Raw genomic sequence first — 22564 nt, 5'->3', positions numbered from 1 at the left:
GTGCTAGAAAGGTGTCCAAGCAACTGCCGGTGTACTTAATGGTGGGATGGAAACTGACGGTGTACTTAAGGCTGGGTTCACACGGGCGTGTCCGGATGCGTCCCGGTGTATTGCGGCAAACCCGCGCAATTAGGTACGCAATTGCAGTCAGTTTTGACTGAGATTGCATTCCGATGTTCAGTTTTTATCGCGCGGGTGCAATGCGTTTTGCACAAGCGTGATAAAAAACTGACTGTGGTACCCTGACCCGAACTTCAGGTTTGGGTTAGTTGTAGTGTAGATTGTATTATTTCCCCTTATAACATGGTTATAAGGGAAAAGAATAGCATTCTGAATACAGAATGCTTATGTGATCAATTGAGGGTTAAAAAAATAAAATAAAAATGTAACTTGCCTTCTCCTCTTGATCGCGTAGTTCCCAGTCTCTTCTTTAATGATGAACTACCGGCTAGGACCTGTGGTGACATCAGATCACATGCTCTAATCACATGATCCATCACTACGGTGATGGACCATGTGATTGGAGCATGTGATCTGACGTCACCACAGGTCCTAGCCGGTAGTTCATCATTAAAGAAGAGACCGGGAACTACGCGATCAAGAGAAGGTGAGTTAATTTTTTATTTTTTAACCCTCAATTGATCACCTACTAAGCATTCTGTATTCAGAGTGCTATTCTTTTCCCTTATAACCATGTTATAAGGGAAAATAATACAGTGAATAGACTGTCACCTAGCAACCATGCGTGAAAATCGCACCGCATCTGCATATGCTTGCGATTTTCACTCTGCTCCATTCACTTCTACAATATAGAGCATGCTGCGATTTTCACGCAACGCATAAGTGATTCGTGAAAATCACCGCTCATATGCACAGCCCCATAGAAATGAATGGGTCCAGGTTCAGTGCGGGTGCAATGCGTTTACCTCCCGCATTGCACCCGCGCAGAAATCTCGCCCATGTGAACTCAGCCTAATGGAGGGATGGAAACTGCCGGTGTACTTAATGGAGGGATGGAAACTGCCGGTTCTGGAGAATAGACAAGATTTATTAAACGTAAAAAAAATCAAGCCGTTTAAAGGATTTTTCCGAGTTATCCTTAGGAGAAAGCGCCGGTGCTCCAGTGAGCGCTATGGCCTTCTCCCAGCTTCCCACACACAGAGCGCTACATTGTATAGTGCCAGTGATTGGCATCGCGGCTGAGTGTAATGCCAAGCACAGCCACTATAGTATATTGGGAAGCACGGAGAAGGCCGTGGTGCTCACAGGAACACCGCTGCCTTCTCGAACAGCTAATCGGTGGAGATCCCAGGTGCGGACCCCCACAGATCAGATACTGATCACCTGTCCTGAGGGTAGGTAATTAGTAGGGGTGCACCGAAATTCCGGCAGCCGAAAATATCGGCCGAAAATGAGCCTAATCCATTTCGGCCGATATTTGTACATATCGGCAGAAAATAGCGGGGAGGAGCTGGGGGCCGGTGCGTTCACTGTGCTCCGGCCCCCAGCTCCAGTAGTTATAAAATGTGTACAATTAATAAGGATTCTATTCATGAGGCCCCCTCTGCAGTATTACATTCAATATAGCCACATCCTACTCACAGGGCTGTTATCTTAATGCTGGCCGGCCGGGCAGACGAGCGGCAGCGTCACGACTGACGTCATGTGCCCGGCCTACTTTCTGAATGAAGGAGGCGGCGCAGGCATGTGACGTCAGTCGTGACGCAGAGGGGGCCTCATGAATAGAATGCTTATTAATTGTACACATTTTATAACTACTGGAGCTGGGGGCCGGAGCACAGTGAACGCACCGGCCCCCAGCTCCTCCTCCCAGTCCCTCCCCCCTATTTTCTGTTAATTGTACACATTTTATAACTAGTCTGTACTGGAGCGGCAATGGGGGGGGGGGTCTGTGGATGGCACTGTTATGGGGTGGGTGGGGGTCTGTGGATGGCACTGTTATGGGGTGGGGGGTCTTTTAAAAGTATTTGGGCAAAAATGCAGTTTCGGTCTCGGTCAAGGGGCATCCTGAATTTTCGGTTTCGGACCAGAATTTTCATTTCGGTACACCCCTAGTAATTAGGATCAAAATCCTGGAAAACCCTTTAAACAATAATAATGTTGGACCTGCGGGAATCTCCTTATGGGACAGTCAGGACTGGTTACATTCATGAGAATATCCCGTGTGTCTGTCTCATCCAGAAATCGTAAATCTAAACCAAATTCATTCTGAAATACCGTATTTTTCGCCGTATAAGACGCACCGGCGTATAAGACGCACCTAGGTTTTTGGGGAGGAAAATAAGAAAAAAAATATTTTTAACCAAAAGGTGTGCTGTGGGTTTGGAACTAGGTGGTCTGTGGATGGCACTATTACTGGGGATCTGTGGATGACGGACACTGTTATGGGGGGATCTGTGGATGACGGACACTGTTATGGGGGGATCTGTAGATGACGGACACTGTTATGGGGGGATCTGTGGATGACGGACACTTATGGGGGGATCTGTGGATGACGGACACTGTTATGGGGGGGAACTGTGGATGACGGACACTGTTATGGGGGGAACTGTGGATGACGGACACTGTTATGGGGGGAACTGTGGATGACGGACACTGTTAGGGGGGAACTGTGGATGACGGACACTGTTAGGGGGGAACTGTGGATGACGGACACTGTTAGGGGGGAACTGTGGATGACGGACACTGTTAGGGGGGAACTGTGGATGACAGACACTGTTATGGGGGGATCTGTGGCTTTCACTGTTACAGGGGGATCTGTGGCTTTCACTGTTACAGGGGGATCTGTGGCTGGCACTGTTACAGGGGGGGATCTGTGGATGGCACTGTTATACATGTGTCATTCACAGACCCTCCCAGCCCATAACTGTGCCATCCACAGATCCCCCGCCGCTCCTGTATACTAATATCATATGTCTTATTCAATTAATAGTTTTTAAATATGCCTCTTTATTCCTAAAAGTACCTTAAATCCGAAGCGCTTCAGTACAATGCCGGCAGGCCGGGCAGCCGGCGCGGCGCGGCGCGTCACTCACTGACGTCACTTGCCTGCGCCGCCTGCTTCATTCATAAAGTAGGCGGCGCAGGCACGTGACATCAGGGAGTTACGCTGCCGCCCGCCCAGCCTGCATACTACTGAAGCGCTAAGGATTTAAGGTACTATTAAGCATAAAGGGGCATATTTAATAACCATTCATTGAATATGCCATATTTTATTAGTACACCGGAGCGGCGGGGCGGGCCTTTAGTACAGTGACTGCACCGCCCCGCCGCTATTGCCGGCCCCAGCTCCTCCTCCCAGTCCCTCCCCGAGTCCTCGCTCTCTTTACATCGCTGCCAGCGATGTAAAACTGACTGCATTCGCCGTATAAGACGCAGGGGCATTTCTCCCCCATTTTGGGGGAAGAAAAAGTGCGTCTTATACGGCGAAAAATACGGTAAATTCCAATCCATATATACAGAATGCATACTGAGATCGTACAACAACGTGACATCCCATGAAGGGTGAATGTCTGAGTATCGGGAATTCGTGAGCCTGAGCTTCATAGGGGTGAGGTCCGCGCAGTGTCCTATTATGTAAGAGCTTACCGTGGATTTGGATAAATAATTGGATAAAAATACAAATAAATGTGATAAAAGGGGTTATCCAAGATCTATAAAGCCCGGGCCCCTCACAGAGGTCGTACTTGCCCTGTTCCCTGACACCCGTGTCTCTTCTGATGCTGGCACGGCCGCCGCTGCATCTCCCCGTCGCGCAGATGAAAACATTTAAGGGGGGGCAATAGCAGGTCACGACGGGAACGAGCCTCCCTAGCATTGCGGGTGACGCTAGGGAGGCTTGTTCCTGTCCATTCCTCTACCCTGACGCCGGATGTAGTCATCCGTGCGACGGGGAGATGCAGTGGCGGCCGTGCCGGCATCAGAAGCGACACTGGTGCCGGAAAGCGAGGTAAGTACAACTTCTGTGAGTGGCATTATGGGTCTTGGACAAACCCTTTAACCAGTATGAAAGTGTTTAGAAAAAAGTTTCTTTCACAAAGGTTATACAAAGATGAGTCTGCGCAAACCATGTATTGAACATCTCCGAGACCATAATATTTTAAAGGGGTTATTCCATAACTAAGGTAAAAAATGAAAATCGGACATCACATAGAACACGACAACCTCTAAGAGTCCATTCACACGTCCGCAAAATGGGTCCAGATCCGTTCTGCAACGTTGTGGAACGGATCCGGGCCCATTCATTTTCAGTGGGGCCGCAAAAGATGTGCACTTCCGTTCTGAAAAAAAAATATAGAACATGTCCTATTCTTGTCCGCAGACACGGACAAGAAAAGGCATTTCTATTTAAAGTGCCGGCCATGTGCGGTCCACAAAATGCGGAACGCACATGGCCGGAGTCCCGTGTTTTGCGGATCCGCAAAACACTTGCAGATGTGTGAATGGACCCAAACAAAGCTAGAACCAGCCCTGTACCTCACATGGATCCAGAGATCTCCCCATTTATTGCTCGGCTAGGTTTATATCAAGCTGACAGCTCAAGGGGAGTGTCTTTCTGCTGCAGCTAAGGGGGCGTGTCCATGGTGTGACAGCTCTTGCCCTATCACTACTCAGGGGGCGTGTCCATGCTGTGGCAGCTCTCGCCCTATCACCACTCAGGAGGAAGTTGAAGGGTGGAGCAGAGCATGTGCGACCTTCTCAGTGAGCCGGGCAAAAGAATAGGAAAAAAACAAACAGCAGGTGGCGCTATACAGAAACATTTTATTGAATAACTTAGTAGCTATATAACATTTTTAATTACATGCAATTACAAAAGTATTCAGATCCAGGCGCTGGTTTGAAAAGTGTAGATTTTTTTTTTTGGGTGGCAATCCCTTTAACAGTTTGATGTATTTTAAGCAGTATTATTTTCTGTATTATGTAAATGTTACTGTGTCTGTGACTCCAGTGTCCCCTACATAAAGCGGTGTCTCGTACAATAACACCAGGCTGTTGTACATGGTGACTTCTAATGTGATGTCCTGGGGATTATCGAGACATTAAGGGCTCATGCACACGACCGTATGGCTTTTTCAGTGTATTGCGGTCCCTTTTTTACGGATCCGTTGTCGTTCCGTTTAGTTTTTCTATATGCCATATACAGTAATTACATAGAAAAAATTGGGCTGGGCATAACATTTTCAATAGATGGTTCAGCAAAAACGGAACGGATACAGAAGACATATGGATGCATTTCCGTATGTGTTACGTTTTTTTGCGGACCTATTGACTTGAATGGAGCCAAGCACCGTGATTTGCGGACAAGAATAGGACATGTTCTATCTTTTCACAGTACGGAAATACTGAAACAGAATGCACACGGAGACACTTCAGTTTTTTTTGCTGAACCATTGAAATGAATGGTTCAGTATATGTACGTCATACTGAACTAAAAAAACGGCCTGTATACGGAACGCAAAATACTGTCGTGTGCATGAGCCCTAAAGAGGACCTTTCACCTGGATATCCTTGATCTAATTAAAAGAAAAAAAAAAAGTGCCAAGACATCACTGGGGGCCGCACTATAAGGTAGTATAATAATTTGATTAAGGATATCCAAGTGAAAGGTCCTCTTTAAGGCCTCATGCACATAAACATATGTATTTTACGATCTGCAAAATGGGTATACCGATTGTTTTTGCATTTATTTAGTTTTTTTGCCAACCCATTGACTTCAGTGTGTCCTTGGTCTGCGATTTGTGGGGGCAGTGAACAGAATGGTTTTAGTAGCTACCTCCCAGGGCAGTCGTGGGGGTTCACACCCAGTGATGCCCATAGTCATACATTTACTGATACCTGTACAGCGATGCTTAGCTTGGTTTTAACTGACCACAGAAAAACATTTTAATCCGTGAAATAAAAATTATGTATTAAGACTGTTCTAAAGCAAAGGCAAGTAGGGTATCAATAGCCACATAGGCAGCTGGGTATTGACCGAATAGGAAATATTACCTGTCCAATCACACTTACAAGTATAGGATATGGTCTGTCATTTTATAGAATGGACATGCAGATGCAGAAAGCACACGGATCATCCGTTTCGCAAAAAGATAGACTATATACACAAAATACGGACGCGTTCGTAAAAAAATCCAAAAAATTTTGTCATGGAAACTGGAGCCATCCAGTTCCCATGGCAGCTTTGGGCTTTTTTTTTTTTTTTACACATATATAAATGACCCTCCTTTCTCCATATTACACATAAAAATACACAAAAAATAAAGCTCATTGGCATCACTGTCTGTATTTATCCCATACAGTAATGGCAACTTTAAAAATAAAATAAAAATTTTAATACAAAGTTGTCAATTTACAGAGATTTCTCACACACAGTATGGGTATATGTAAAAATCCACCCCAAAACACATTGCCCTACTTCTCCGGAGTACGGCGATACCACATGTGACACTTTTTTGCAGCCAAGGTGCACAAAGGGGCCCAAATTCCAATGAGTACCTTTAGGATTTCACAGGGCATTTTTATGCATTTGGATTCTGTGAGGGGTATGGTGAGTTCATGTAAGATTTTATTTTTTGTCACAAGTTAGTGGAATATGAGACTTTGTAAGAAAAAACAAACAAAAAAAAAAACATCAAAAGTGATCTTTATAGCGCTGCAGCAATTTTACGGTGTTTTTGCAGTGATCAGAAAAAATATTTCTGTCACTGCGGTGGGGCAGACTGAACGCAAGTGTGTGCACAAGATCAGGCCTGATCGGGCGAACACTGCATTTTTTGTAGAGCCTATAGAACATGTCCTATTCTTGTCCGCAATTTTCTATATAGTTCTGGCAAAAAGGCGGAAAGCACATTGCCATGTCAGTGTTTTGCGGATCCGCAAAACACATACGGACGTCTGAATATATTTCAGTCTTTTGTCATTGAAATTCTAATTGGCATATCTGGTTGCTTCGTCACTCCAGGGCAGCAAGGAGTCAAAGCCAAAGTCCAAACTCCTAAAATGCTGCGCTTGCTCTAAGCGTCTCCCTGAGAACTACAAAAAAAGGTTGTGCAAATCTTGCACATCGGAAATTTGGAAAGAAGAACAACCAGATATTCTGTCTGAAATGAAATCTTTTATTGCGGACGAAATCAAGTCCTCTTTAGCCACCCTGACAGCCCCCGCTAGTACTCCTATCCCCTCCAAGAAACGCAAGTTGTCCGCTATCTCCTCCTCTGAGGGCGAGGATGTTGAAGTGGCTTCCACCTCATCCAGACAATTTCCTAATGAGGAACCCTTGTCTGACGGGGAAATTCCGGACGAGGATAAAAAATATTTCTTCTCCGCTGATGAAATGGAGGAGCTGCTGAGAGCAGTTAGATCCACAATGGGTATCGAGGATACCCCTAAACCTCGTACGGTACAAGACGAAATGTTTGGGGCCTTAGATCTAAATCCTCTATAGTTTTTCCCATTAATGAAAATATAAAGGAGATGATAATGGAGGAATGGTCAGACCCGGAGAAAAGGTTAGGCGTTCCTAAGGAGTTCAGAAACAGGCTCTGCTTTGATCCGACTGAATGCAAACTTTACAATCAGACCCCTAAAGTAGATCTACAAGTGGCTAAGGTAGTAAAGAAGACCGCTCTACCCTTTGAAGACTCCTCACAGTTGAGCGATCCTATGGATAGAAAGGCGGACGGGCTCCTAAAAAAAATCCTGGGAATCAGCCATGTTTGGGTCAAGACTAATATCGCTGCTACTTCTGTTGCTAGAGCAATGTATATATGGCTAGGGGAGTTGGACGTACACCTGAAAAATAAAACCCCAAGAGAAGAGATCAGAGACTCGCTCCCTCTTCTACGCTCCGCCACAGCATTTCTGGCCGATGCTTCTGCAGAGTCGATCCGCTTCTCAGCCAAGGATGCGGCTCTTTCTAATGCAGCCCGGCGGGCGTTATGGATGAAGGCCTGGTCCGGGGACAAGGCTTCCAAGGCTAAACTCTGCTCCATCCCCTTCTCAGGGGAATTTGTCTTCGGTCCCACTCTGGATAAGATCCTAGAGGGGGCAGCAGACAAGAAAAAGGGGTTCCCAGAGGAGAAAGACTCTAAAAAGAAGCCCTTTCGTCAATTCCAGCCTCAGCAGAGATCCTACAGGGGGAAAGGGAAAACTGGCCGATGGAGCTATCCCAAAGGAGGGAGAGGAAGAGGCTTCATCCTCAACCCCCAAAATAGACCAAACAAACAGCAGTGACGCCAGAGTAGGGGGGCGACTGATGGGTTTTCTATCTTCCTGGAAACAGGTAACTTCAAATCCCTGGGTTCTAAATGTAATCTCTCAGGGCTACAAGATAGAATTCGCATCAGTCCCCCCAAGAAGATTCTGCATCTCACCCCAGCGCAGGTCAGAACTTCCAAAGATTTGGCAGGGCGTCCAAGACCTCTTGGACCTAGGGGTGATTCAAAGGGTCCCTATCCCAGAGGAAAGGAGAGGGTTTTATTCCAGCCTTTTTTTAATAAAAAAGCCAGACCAATCCTTTCGCACCATTATAAACTTAAAACCCCTAAACAAGTCCATTCTATACAGGAGGTTCAGGATGGAAACAATCCCATCCATAATTCCCCTGATCCAGAAGGGGGCGTTCATGTCATCGATCGATTTAAAGGACGCCTACTACCACGTCCCCATTCATCATCTCTCTCAGAGGTATCTAAGATTTGCTATAAAGGGTCAAGACGGATCAATCCATCACTTTCAATATGTGGCCCTTCCCTTCGGTATCTCCTCGGCCCCCAGGGTCTTCACAAAAGTAGTAGTAGAGATGGTGGCCTATCTTCGTCAAGAGGGAGTTACAATTATCCCATATCTCGACGACTTCCTGATTCTGGGCAAGACAGAGTCCGAGAACCTCCGAGCAACGCAAAGATTCTCGGAATTCTTAAACAATCTCGGCTGGATCATAAATCTAAAGAAATCCACCCTAATCCCATCCAGGAGAATAAGGTTCCTGGGTGTGGAACTGGACTCATCCCTGTTAAGAACCTTCCTCCCTCAGGACAAGGCCACGACTCTAGTGGAAAAGATCCGAGCATTCCAGAGGTCTCGCAGTTGCTCCATCCGGAAGGCCATGAGTCTCCTGGGAAGCCTAACAGCCTGCATCCCTTCGGTTGCCTGGTGCCAAGGCCACACAAGGGTGATCCAGAGTTGGATCCTAGGCATCTGGGACGGGAAGCAGGTAAGTCTGGACAAGACTTTCCGGATCCCGCAGGCCGTAAAAACAGACCTAGACTGGTGGAAAGAAAGAGGAAGACTGCTTGGAGGCCTACAGTGGCAGAACCATCCGGCCGTTCAGGTTATCACGGACGCAAGCCTCGGAGGCTGGGGTGCAAAGATTGGAGATCATCTTCTACAGGGCTCCTGGCCAGCCGAGATACGAGTCAAATCCTCAAACTACAGAGAGCTGTATGCAGTCCTGGAGGCGTTCTTAAGGGGAGAGAGTTTTTTAAAAGGGCAACACCTAAGAGTAATGTCCGACAACACCACAACGGTGGCCTATCTGCGACATCAAGGAGGGACAAGGTCACGGCCTCTGGGTGCGTTAGCAAGAAGAATCTTCTCCTGGGCAGAAGAGAACGTCTTATCTCTCTCCGCCATCCACCTAAAGGGCTGCGAAAATACGATAGCAGATTTCCTGAGCAGGAGGACGATAGATCCAGGAGAATGGTCTCTGAACAGGGACATCTTCCGGAAGATCTCGGAAAAATGGGGCCGTCCGGAGGTAGACTTGTTCGCCTCCAGAAAAAATGCGCAGGTGGAATGCTTCTGCTCCCTAAACCGGGAAGACAGACCCTGGGCAATCGATGCCCTATCGATACACTGGAATTGGAACCTGGCCTACGCCTTCCCCCCAATACCTCTTCTTCCCAGGGTCATCCAGAAACTCCTAGGGGAACCAACTACTCTGATCTTAATAGCCCCTTTGTGGCCAAAGAGGAGTTGGTTCTCCACTCTAAAACAGCTATCGCTGGAGGATCCATGGGAAATCCCTTTCCAGAAAGATGTTCTAGTCCAGGGCCCTCTACTTCATCCAGACCCCGGGATATTCAAACTGTCAGTCTGGATCCTGAGAGCGAGACATTAAGAAACAGGGGTCTTTCAGAAAAAGTGATATCTACCCTAAGGGCCAGTAGGAAAAATGTGACGTCTGCCATCTACCTAAAGATCTGGAAGAGATACTGTTCCTGGTTAGGAGTGGAGCGCCCAGACACCTCCTCCCCTCCCATCAATAGGATCTTGGACTTTCTGCAGTGCGGCTTGGAATTGGGCCTAAGACCTAGTACCCTGAAAGTCCAGGTTTCTGCTCTCAGCTCCTTTTATGACTGCAGCCTAGCTAGCCACAGATGGATCAGGAGGTTCTTTAGAGCGGTTTCAAGATTGAGACCCTCTCTGAAATCGAGGGCTCCTACTTGGGACCTTAACATAGTCCTAGAAGGCCTAACAAAACCTCCCTTTGTACCGTTATCAGAAATCTCTTTAAAACACCTTTCCCTAAAAACTGCCTTTTTAATTGCTATCACCTCAGCCAGACGTATTGGAGAGATCCAGGCCCTTTCTTGTAGGGAACCCTACCTCCAGATCACCCAAGATCACATCCGTTTAACTCTCGATCCAGGTTTTCTCCCAAAAGTAGTCTCCCCCTTCCATCGGGAACAGGAGATCTTTCTACCTTCCATCCCCAGATCTGAATCTTCAGGGTCTAGTGTTAATTTACATCTCTTAGATGTCAGGGATACAGTGATCCAGTACCTGGATTCTACCAGGGATTTTAGGGTTGATGGCAATCTCCTTGTTCAGTTTTCGGGGAAAAATAAGGGAAAGAAACTAGCTAGGTCTTCCATAGCCAGATGGATCAGATCCACCATTGAATATTGTTACAGGTTCCAGAATATACCCAGTCCTGATAATGTTAAGGCCCACTCTACTAGGGCCACTGCCTCCTCTTGGACTGAGAAAGGAGGAGTCTCGCTGGACCAGATTTGCAAGGCTGCAACCTGGTCAAGCACCAATACCTTCGTAAAACATTACCGTCTTAATCTTCCGGATTCGAATGAAACTCTTTTCGGCCGGAAGGTTTTACAGGCGTTATCCCCACCCTTTTAGTTATCTGTTATGTCTCAATGTGGGCCGTCATGGTGGATGAAATGGAAAAACCGCAATTAGACTTACCGGTAATTCCGTTTCCTTGAATCCACCATGACGGCCCATACTATTCCCCTTCCCAAAAAAAAAAAAAAAAAAGATATAAAATATAAAAAAAAAAAAAAAAAAAAAAAAAAAAGGGGAGATATATGCTTACGAATATATCTTTTCATATATACGTACTTTAGGATAAATAGGAGTTTAAGGGTATGGATTAATATCCTTTTACTTTTGTTCCACCTTTTCGGGTAATTGTAAAGCACTGAGGAGGTGGAGGGGTGGGGGGTTCTTAAACTCTCTATGTGTTCCTGCCCCTACAGAGGTCAAGGGTCAATGTGGGCCGTCATGGTGGATTCAAGGAAACGGAATTACCGGTAAGTCTAATTGCGTTTTTTTTGGCGGTCCGCAAAAAGGGGTTCCGTTGTTCCGTGTCCGTTTTTGTTTCCGTGTGTCTTCCTTTATTTTTGGAGGATCACCAGACATGAAGGAAAGTAAAAAAAAAAAATCTAAGTCAAGTTTGCCATGCAAATGATAGGAAAAAAACGGACGCGGATGACAATCTTGTGTGCCTCCGTGTTTTTTCACGGACCCATTGACTTGAATGAGTCCGCGAACCGTTGTCCGTGAAAAAAATAGGAAATTTTTTTCACGGACTGGAAACACGGATCACGGACGCGGATGACAAACTGTGCATTAGCCGAAAGTCAATGGGTCCGCAGAAAATCACGGAAAACGGAACAACCGACACGGGACACAACAACGGTCGTGTGCATGAGGCCTTAAACTAATACTTTGTTGAAGCACCTTTTTGATTTTATTACAGCACTCAGTCTTTTTGGGTATGAGTCTATCAGCATGACACATTTTGACTTGGCAAGATTTGTCCACTCTTCTTTGCAAAAACACTCCAAATCTGTCAGATTGCGAGGGCATCTCCTGTGCACAGCCCTCTTCAGATCAACCCACAGATTTTCAATCTGATTCCAAAACTTTAATCTTCTTCTGGTGAAGCCATTCCTTTGTTGATTTGGATGTATGTTTTGGGTCGTTGTCATGCTGAAAGATGAAGTTCCTCTTCATGTTCAGCTTTCTAGCAGAAGCCTGAAGGGTTTTGTGCCAATATTGACTGGTATTTGGAACTGTTCATAATTCCCTCTAACTTAACTAAGGCCCCAGTTCCAGCTGAAGAAAAACCAGCCCCAAAGCATGATGCTGCCACCACTATTCTTCACTGTGGGTATGGTGTTCTTTTGGAATTATGGCCAAAAAGTTCAACCTTGGTTTCATCAGACCATAACACCTTTTCCCACATGCTTTTGGGGGACTTCAGATGTGTTTTTGCAAAATGTAGCCTGGCTTCGATGTTTTTCTTCGAAAGAAAAGGCTTTCGTCTTGCAGCTCTACCCCATAGCCCAGACATATGAAGAAAACGGGAGATTGTTGTCACATGTACCACACAGCCAGTACTTGCCAGATATTCCTGCAGCTCCTTTAATGTTGCTGTAGGCCTCTTGGTAGCCTCCCAGACCAGTTTTCTTCTCGTCTTTCCATCAATTCTGGAGGGACGTCCAGTTCTTGGTAATGTCACTGTTGTGCCATATTTTCTCCATTTGATGATGACTGTCTTCACTGTGTTACATGGTATATCTAATGCCTTGGAAATTCTTTTGTACCCTTCTCCTGACTGATACCTTTTAACAATGAGATCTCTCTGATGCTTTGGAAGCTCTCTGTAGTCCATAGCTTTTGCTGTGCGATGCGACTAAGAAAATGTCAGGAAAGACCAACTAGAGCAGCTGAACTTTATTTGGGGTTAATCAGAGGCACTTTAAATAATGGCAGGTGATGCTGACTCCTATTTAACATGATTTTGAATGTAATAGCTTAATTCTGAACACAGCTACATCCCCAGTTATAAGCGGGTGTGCACACTTATGCAACCACATTTTTTTGTTTTCTTCCCTCCACCTAAAAGATTTAAGTTTGTTCTTCAATTGAGTTGTACAGTTTATAGGTCACATTAAAGGTGGAAAAAGTTCTGAAATGATTTATCTTTGTCTAATTTTTGTACATCACAGAAACCTGACATTTTAACGGGGATGTGTAGACTTTTTATATCCAGTGTGTGTGTGTGTGTGTGTGTGTGTGTGTGTGTATGTGTATATATATATATATATATATATATATATGTGTGTGTGTATATATATATATATATATATATATATATATATATATATATATATATATTTGTAATATATATATATATTTGTAATATGGGGGGAAGATCGCTCCAATAAACCGGGTGCGTGAGCCAGCCCAGGGTTAAATAAAACAGATGTTTATTTTCCAAAACGAAAATAGGTGCAGCTTCCAGCAGCCAAGGTCCAAACAAACCCAACTTAAAGTCCGCTTAGTTCAGTACAACATAATCAATAGAACAGTCCGTTCAAAATAAAGGTTCTTTTTAGTCCATGGTAGATTCCAGTCGGCTTTCTTGCCAAACTTTCCACATGTCCTCAGTTTCTAGCTCTTTTCACAGCCAGCCACAGCAGTGTGTCCCCCACACACCACCCCCTCACTCACTTCCTTTTCCTCTTATCAGGAGAGTGAGTTAACCCTGTGGGTACCGGATCCTAGGTAGTGCTTTCTTAAAGGCACCACAACCCAAATATTGGTGATACATATCTGTCACTGAGGACCCAACCTTGGCGTCCTTTACAATATATATATATCAGTGCCTTGCAAAAGTATTAAACCCCTTTTGAATTTTTTTCGTATTTTGGTGCCTCACAACTTGGAATTAACATGGATTGTTTGAGGATTTGCATAATTTAATTTACAGAACATGCCCACAACTTTGAAGATATATATATATATATATATATATTTTTTTTTTATTGTGAAGCAAACAACAAATAGGACAAAATAACAGAAAAAGTCAATGTGCATAACTTCTCACCCCCCGAAAGTCAATACTTTGTGGAGCCACCTTTTGCGGTCAATCACAGCTCCAAGTCGCTTTGGATAAGTCTGAGCTTGCCACATCTTACCACTGGGATTTTTGTCCATTCCTCCTTGTAAAACCGCTCCAGCTCTTTCAAGTTGGATGGTTTGCGCTTGTGAACAGCAATCTTTAAGTCTGACCACAGATGTTCTATTGGATTGAGATCTGGGCTTTGACTAGGCTATTCCAACACATATACATGTTTCCCCTTAAACCACTCAAGTGTTGCTTTAGCAGGTCATTGTCCTTCTGGAAGGTGAACCTCCGTCCTAGCCTCAAATCACACACAGAGTGGTACAGGTTTTGCTCAAGAATATCCCTGTATTAAGCACTATTCGTCTTTCCCTCAACTCTGACCAGTTTCCCAGTCCCGGCTACTTAAAAACATCCCTACCCACAGCATGATGCTGCCACCACCATGTTTCACTGTGGGGATGGTGTTCTTTGGGTGATGTGTTGGGTTTGCGCCAGACATAGCGTTTTCTTTGATGGCCGAAAAGTTCAATTTTAGTCTCTTCAGACTAGAGCACCTTACTCCATACATTTTGGGAGTCTCCCACATGCCTTTTCGCAAACTCACAAAATGCCTTTTTGTTTTTAGCTGAAAGTAATGGCTTTCTTCTGGCCACTCTGCATAAAGCCTAACTCTATGGAGCGTACGGCTTATTGTCGTCCTATGTACAGATACTCCAGTCTCTGCTGTGGAACTCTGCAGCTTCTGCAGGGTTACCTTAGGTCTCTGTGCTGCCTCTCTGATTAATGCCCTCCTTGCCCGGCCCGTAAGTTTTGGTGGGCGGACGTTTCTTGGTAGGTTTGCTGTTGTGCCATGTTCTTTCCATTTAGTTATTATAGATTTGATGGTGCTCCTGGGGATCATCAAAGATTTGGATATTTGTTTATAACTTAACCCTGACTTGTACTTCTCAGCAACATTGTCCCTTACTTGTTTGGAGAGTTCCTTGGTCTTCGTGGCAGTGTTTGGTTAGTGAGGCCTCTTGCTTAGGTGTTGCAGCCTCTGGGGCCTTTAAAAAAAGGTGTGTGTGTGTATATGTATATGTATGTATATGTGTATATGTGTATATATGTATATATATATATATATATATGACAGATCATGTGACACTTAGATTGCATACAGGTGGACATCATGTCACTAATTATGTGACTTCTGAAGGTAATTGGTTGCACCAGAGCTTTTTATAGACTTCCTAACAAAGGGGGTGAATACATACGCACATGCCAATTTTTTGTTTTCTATTTCTAAACAATAGTTTTATTTATATATTTTTTTTTCTCTCATTTTACTTCACTAACTTAGACTATTGTGTTCTGATCCATCACATAAAATTCAGATTAACAAAACATTGAACTAAAGGCTGTAATGTAACAAAATACAAAAACAGTCAAGTGAATACTTTTACAAAGCAATGTATATTAGAAATTTCACAGCACCTCCATGTGGTGAAAGGAGCAAAAAGTCCCAGCAAGTGGACTGTCTCAGTTGCATGAGTGAATAAAGGACACAATTTTTCACCATATGGAGGTGCTGTGGAATTTCTTCTATATCTAACAGGTGATTTTGTCAGAATCCAGATCTGCTGGCACTCCGTGCTATTTTGGATTTTTCATGGCTTTTTTTACTTTGATTGTGCTTGGTGCTGCTCTTGCTTTACTTAACTTTTTTTTTTTATATATATACAGTACAGACCAAAAGTTTGGACACCTTCTCATTCAAAGAGTTTTCTTTATTTTCATGACTATGAAAATTGTATATTCACACTGAAGGCGTCAAAACTATAAATTAACACATGTGGAATTATATACCGTATTTTTAGCCGTAGAAGACGCACTTTTTCTCCCCCCAAAATGGGGGGAAAATGCCCCTGCGTCTTATACGGCGAATGCTGTCAGTTTTACATCGCAAGCTGCGATGTAAAGCGAGCGGAGACTCGGGGAGGGACTGGGAGGAGGAGCTGGGGCCGGCAATAGCGGCGGGGCGGTGCAGTCACTGTACTATAGCCCCGCCCCGCCGCTCCGGTATACTAATATAATATGTCATATTCAATTAATGGTTATTAAATATGCCCCTTTATGCCTAATAGTACCTTAAATCCTAAGCGCTTCAGTACAATGCAGGCCGGGCGGGCGGCAGCGTAACTCCCTGATGTCACGTGCCTGCGCCGCCTACTTTATGAATGAAGCAGGCGGCGCAGGCAAGTGACGTCAGTGAGTGCCGCGCCGCGCGGCCTGCCTGCCGGCATTGTACTGAAGCGCTTAGGATTTAACTTACTATTAGGAATAAAGAGGCATATTTAATAACTATTAATTGAATAAGACATATTATATTAGTATACTGGAGCGGCGGGGGATCTGTGGATGGCACAGTTATGGGCTGGGAGGGTCTGTGGATGACACATGTATAACAGTGCCAGCCACAGACCCCCCCCCCCTGTAACAGTGCCAGCCACAGATCCCCCCCCCTGTAACAGTGCCAGCCACAGATCCCCCCCCCCTGTAACAGTGCCAGCCACAGATCCCCCCCCCCTGTAACAGTGCCAGCCACAGATCCCCCCCCTGTAACAGTGCCAGCCACAGATCCCCCCCCCTGTAACAGTGCCAGCCACAGATCCCCCCCTGTAACAGTGCCAGCCACAGATCCCCCCCCCTGTAACAGTGCCAGCCACAGATCCCCCCTGTAACAGTGCCAGCCACAGATCCCCCCCCTGTAACAGTGCCAGCCACAGATCCCCCCTGTAACAGTGCCAGCCACAGATCCCCCTGTAACAGTGCCAGCCACAGATCCCCCTGTAACAGTGCCAGCCACAGATCCCCCTGTAACAGTGCCAGCCACAGATCCCCCTGTAACAGTGCCAGCCACAGATCCCCCTGTAACAGTGCCAGCCACAGATCCCCCTGTAACAGTGCCAGCCACAGATCCCCCTGTAACAGTGCCAGCCACAGATCCCCCTGTAACAGTGCCAGCCACAGATCCCCCTGTAACAGTGCCAGCCACAGATCCCCCTGTAACAGTGCCAGCCACAGATCCCCCTGTAACAGTGCCAGCCACAGATCCCCCTGTAACAGTGCCAGCCACAGATCCCCCTGTAACAGTGCCAGCCACAGATCCCCCTGTAACAGTGCCAGCCACAGATCCCCCTGTAACAGTGCCAGCCACAGATCCCCCTGTAACAGTGCCAGCCACAGATCCCCCTGTAACAGTGCCAGCCACAGATCCCCCTGTAACAGTGCCAGCCACAGATCCCCCTGTAACAGTGCCAGCCACAGATCCCCCTGTAACAGTGCCAGCCACAGATCCCCCTGTAACAGTGCCAGCCACAGATCCCCCTGTAACAGTGCCAGCCACAGATCCCCCTGTAACAGTGCCAGCCACAGATCCCCCTGTAACAGTGCCAGCCACAGATCCCCCTGTAACAGTGCCAGCCACAGATCCCCCTGTAACAGTGCCAGCCACAGATCCCCCTGTAACAGTGCCAGCCACAGATCCCCCTGTAACAGTGCCAGCCACAGATCCCCCTGTAACAGTGCCAGCCACAGATCCCCCTGTAACAGTGCCAGCCACAGATCCCCCTGTAACAGTGCCAGCCACAGATCCCCCTGTAACAGTGCCAGCCACAGATCCCCCTGTAACAGTGCCAGCCACAGATCCCCCTGTAACAGTGCCAGCCACAGATCCCCCTGTAACAGTGCCAGCCACAGATCCCCTGTAACAGTGCCAGCCACAGATCCCCCTGTAACAGTGCCAGCCACAGATCCCCCTGTAACAGTGCCAGCCACAGATCCCCCTGTAACAGTGCCAGCCACAGATCCCCCTGTAACAGTGCCAGCCACAGATCCCCCTGTAACAGTGCCAGCCACAGATCCCCCTGTAACAGTGCCAGCCACAGATCCCCCTGTAACAGTGCCAGCCACAGATCCCCCTGTAACAGTGCCAGCCACAGATCCCCCTGTAACAGTGCCAGCCACAGATCCCCCTGTAACAGTGCCAGCCACAGATCCCCCTGTAACAGTGCCAGCCACAGATCCCCCTGTAACAGTGCCAGCCACAGATCCCCCTGTAACAGTGCAGCCACAGATCCCCCTGTAACAGTGCCAGCCACAGATCCCCCTGTAACAGTGCCAGCCACAGATCCCCCTGTAACAGTGCCAGCCACAGATCCCCCTGTAACAGTGCCAGCCACAGATCCCCCTGTAACAGTGCCAGCCACAGATCCCCCTGTAACAGTGCCAGCCACAGATCCCCCTGTAACAGTGCCAGCCACAGATCCCCCTGTAACAGTGCCAGCCACAGATCCCCCTGTAACAGTGTCCAGCCACAGATCCCCCTGTAACAGTGCCAGCCACAGATCCCCCTGTAACAGTGCCAGCCACAGATCCCCCTGTAACAGTGCCAGCCACAGATCCCCCTGTAACAGTGCCAGCCACAGATCCCCCTGTAACAGTGCCAGCACAGATCCCCCCTGTAACAGTGCCAGCCACAGATCCCCCTGTAACAGTGCCAGCCACAGATCCCCCTGTAACAGTGCCAGCCACAGATCCCCCTGTAACAGTGCCAGCCACAGATCCCCTGTAACAGTGCCAGCCACAGATCCCCCTGTAACAGTGCCAGCCACAGATCCCCCTGTAACAGTGCCAGCCACAGATCCCCCTGTCACAGTGCCAGCCACAGATCCCCCCTGTAACAGTGCCAGCCACAGATCCCCCCCCCTGTAACAGTGCCAGCCACAGATCCCCCCCCTGTAACAGTGCCAGCCACAGATCCCCCCCACTGTAACAGTGCCAGCCACAGATCCCCCCCTGTAACAGTGCCAGCCACAGATCCCCCCCCCCGTAACAGTGCAGCCACAGATCCCCCCCTGTAACAGTGCCAGCCACAGATCCCCCCCCTGTAACAGTGCAAGCCACAGATCCCCCCCCCCCCGTAACAGTGCCAGCCACAGATCCCCCCCCCCCGTAACAGTGCCAGCCACAGATCCCCCCCCGTACACAGTGCCAGCCACAGATCCCCCCACCTGTAACAGTGCCAGCCACAGATCCCCCCCCGTAACAGTGCCAGCCACAGATCCCCCCCCCGTAACAGTGCCAGCCACAGATCCCCCCCCCGTAACAGTGCCAGCCACAGATCCCCCCCCGTAACAGTGCCAGCCACAGATCCCCCCCCCGTAACAGTGCCAGCCACAGATCCCCCCCCCGTAACAGTGCCAGCCACAGATCCCCCCCCGTAACAGTGCCAGCCACAGATCCCCCCCCCGTAACAGTGCCAGCCAACAGGAATCCCCCCCCGTAACAGTGCCAGCCACAGATCCCCCCCCCCCCGTAACAGTGCCAGCCACAGATCCCCCCCCCGTAACAGTGCCAGCCACAGATCCCCCCCCCCCGTAACAGTGCCAGCCACAGATCCCCCCCCCGTAACAGTGCCAGCCACAGATCCCCCCCCCCGTAACAGTGCCAGCCACAGATCCCCCCCCCCCGTAACAGTGCCAGCCACAGATCCCCCCCCCGTAACAGTGCCAGCCACAGATCCCCCCCGTAACAGTGCCAGCCACAGATCCCCCCCGTAACAGTGCCAGCCACAGATCCCCCCCCCGTAACAGTGCCAGCCACAGATCCCCCCCCGTAACAGTGCCAGCCACAGATCCCCCCCGTAACAGTGCCAGCCACAGATCCCCCCCCCGTAACAGTGCCAGCCACAGATCCCCCCCCCCGTAACAGTGCCAGCCACAGATCCCCCCCCCGTAACAGTGCCAGCCACAGATCCCCCCCCCGTAACAGTGCCAGCCACAGATCCCCCCCGTAACAGTGCCAGCCACAGATCCCCCCCCGTAACAGTGCCAGCCACAGATCCCCCCCGTAACAGTGCCAGCCACAGATCCCCCCCGTAACAGTGCCAGCCACAGATCCCCCCCCCGTAACAGTTCCAGCCACAGATCCCCCCCCCGTAACAGTTCCAGCCACAGATCCCCCCCCCGTAACAGTTCCAGCCACAGATCCCCCTGTAACAGTGCCAGCCACAGATCCCCCTGTAACAGTGCCAGCCACAGATCCCCCTGTAACAGTGCCAGCCACAGATCCCCCTGTAACAGTGCCAGCCACAGATCCCCCTGTAACAGTGCCAGCCACAGATCCCCCTGTAACAGTGCCAGCCACAGATCCCCCTGTAACAGTGCCAGCCACAGATCCCCCTGTAACAGTGCCAGCCACAGATCCCCCTGTAACAGTGCCAGCCACAGATCCCCCTGTAACAGTGCCAGCCACAGATCCCCCTGTAACAGTGCCAGCCACAGATCCCCCTGTAACAGTGCCAGCCACAGATCCCCCCGTAACAGTGCCAGCCACAGATCCCCCCCCGTAACAGTGCCAGCCACAGATCCCCCCCGTAACAGTGCCAGCCACAGATCCCCCCCCCGTAACAGTGCCAGCCACAGATCCCCCTGTAACAGTGTCCGTCATCCACAGACCACCATTAGTTCCAAACCCACCAAACACACAGCACACCTTTTTGGTTAAAAATATTTTTTCTTATTTTCCTCCCCAAAAAATACGGTACATAACAAAAAAGTGTGAAACAACTGAAAATATGTCATATTCTAGGTTCTTCAAAGTAGCCACCTTTTGCTTTGATTACTGCTTTACACACTCTTGGCATTCTCTTGATGAGCTTCAAGAGGTAGTCACCTGAAATGGTCTTCCAACAGTCTTGAAGGAGTTCCCAGAGATGCTTAGCACTTGTTGGCCCTTTTGCCTTCACTCTGCGGTCCAGCTCACCCCAAACCATCTCGATTGGGTTCAGGTCCGGTGACTGTGGAGGCCAGGTCCTCTGGCGCAGCACCCCATCACTCTCCTTCATGGTCAAATAGCCCTTACACAGCCTGGAGGTGTGTTTGGGGTCATTGTCCTGTTGAAAAATAAATGACACTTTCAAAGTTTTCCCAATCTTTCGGACTGACTGACCTTCATTTCTTAAAGTAATGATGGCCACTCGTTTTTCTTTACTTAGCTGCTTTTTTCTTGCCATAATACAAATTCTAACAGTCTATTCAGTAGGACTATCAGCTGTGTATCCACCTGACTTCTCCACAACGCAACTGATGGTCCCAACCCCATTTATAAGGCAAGAAATCCCACTTATTAAACCTGAAAACCATTTCAGGTGACTTCCTCTTGAAGCTCATCAAGAGAACGCCAAGAGTGTGCAAAGCAGTAATCAAAGCAAAAGGTGGCTACTTTGAAGAACCTAGAATATGACATATTTTCAGTTGTTTCACACTTTTTTGTTATGTATATAATTCCACATATGTTAATTCATAGTTTTGATGCCTTCAGTGTGAATCTACAATTTTCAGTCATGAAAATAAAGAAAACTCTTTGAATGAGAAGGTGTGTCCAAACTTTTGGTCTGTACTGTGTGTGTGTATGTGTATATAAAGTATGAACAAGGACTATGTAAATTTGGTATCCCTGTAATCGTACTGACCTACAAAATGAACCTGTCAGTTTTACCGCACAAGGAACGCTATAAAGCAAAAACCCATAAAATATTGGCAGAATTGCATATATTATATTTTTTTTCAATTCCTCCCAATTTAGAATTTTTTTTCAGCTTCCCACTGCATCGTATGCAATATTAAATGGTGCGATTAGAAAGTACAACTTGTTTAAAAGAAAAAAAAAAGCCCTGATATGACTACTTGAATGGAAAAATAAAAAAGTTATGGCTCCTGGAAGGCAGGGAGTAAATAATAAAAATAAAAATAAAAATTAACTGGCTGGAAGGGGTTAAAGATAGTGACCCCGCAATTTGCTGAGCATCTGTACTTGGTTTATGCTGCCCCCCTTTAGAACCCAATGAAACAGGTGACAGATTCCATTTAAATGGGGATGTTTAGAACGTTGTTAGCAAGCAGTATAGCATTAACACTGGTGACCGGTTACCCTTACGCTGACCTTATGTTTTAGAGGGCTATTTTCTGAATGACTTGTCCTTCCTGCGTGGTCCGTGAAGGTTGTCAATGGTCGTTCGGCTGTAGGTCTGTGTGCATGGAGCGTTACAGTGACTGGGACTAAGGCTACTCTCACAGTGGCGGCAGCAGGGTCTGGCAGGGGAACAGCCTGCCGGATCAGTGTTAACGCTATCCCACTGTGCCGCCGGAAGTCCGCTCTGGCCCCATTCACTATAATGTAGGTGGGCCGGAGGTCCGGCCGCAGCACTGCATACATGCCAAGAGGCGGCCGGACAAAAACTGCAACATGCAGATCTCAACTGGGTGCATGGCAAGGGGTAATGTTCACTCTTCATAAATGTCTCCAGTTCCAGTGCAGTATTAACTTGGTAATTTTTAAGTG

At 47.6% G+C, this 22564-nt stretch overlaps 2 protein-coding genes across 3 annotated transcripts in view; both read left to right on the top strand.

The window, feature by feature from the left end:
• DHRSX (dehydrogenase/reductase X-linked) overlaps positions 1-22564 on the top strand; it is a 396361-nt gene that overhangs the window by 4345 nt on the left and 369452 nt on the right. The window lies entirely within an intron of this gene.
• The window catches only part of ZBED1 (zinc finger BED-type containing 1), a 30684-nt gene that overhangs the window by 4686 nt on the left and 3434 nt on the right, over positions 1-22564 (top strand). The window lies entirely within an intron of this gene.

The sequence above is a fragment of the Bufo gargarizans genome, chromosome 3 (genome assembly GCF_014858855.1).
Source record: "Bufo gargarizans isolate SCDJY-AF-19 chromosome 3, ASM1485885v1, whole genome shotgun sequence".
NCBI classification, from domain to species: Eukaryota; Metazoa; Chordata; class Amphibia; order Anura; family Bufonidae; genus Bufo; species Bufo gargarizans.
This window is presented reverse-complemented; position numbering and strand designations above follow the sequence as displayed.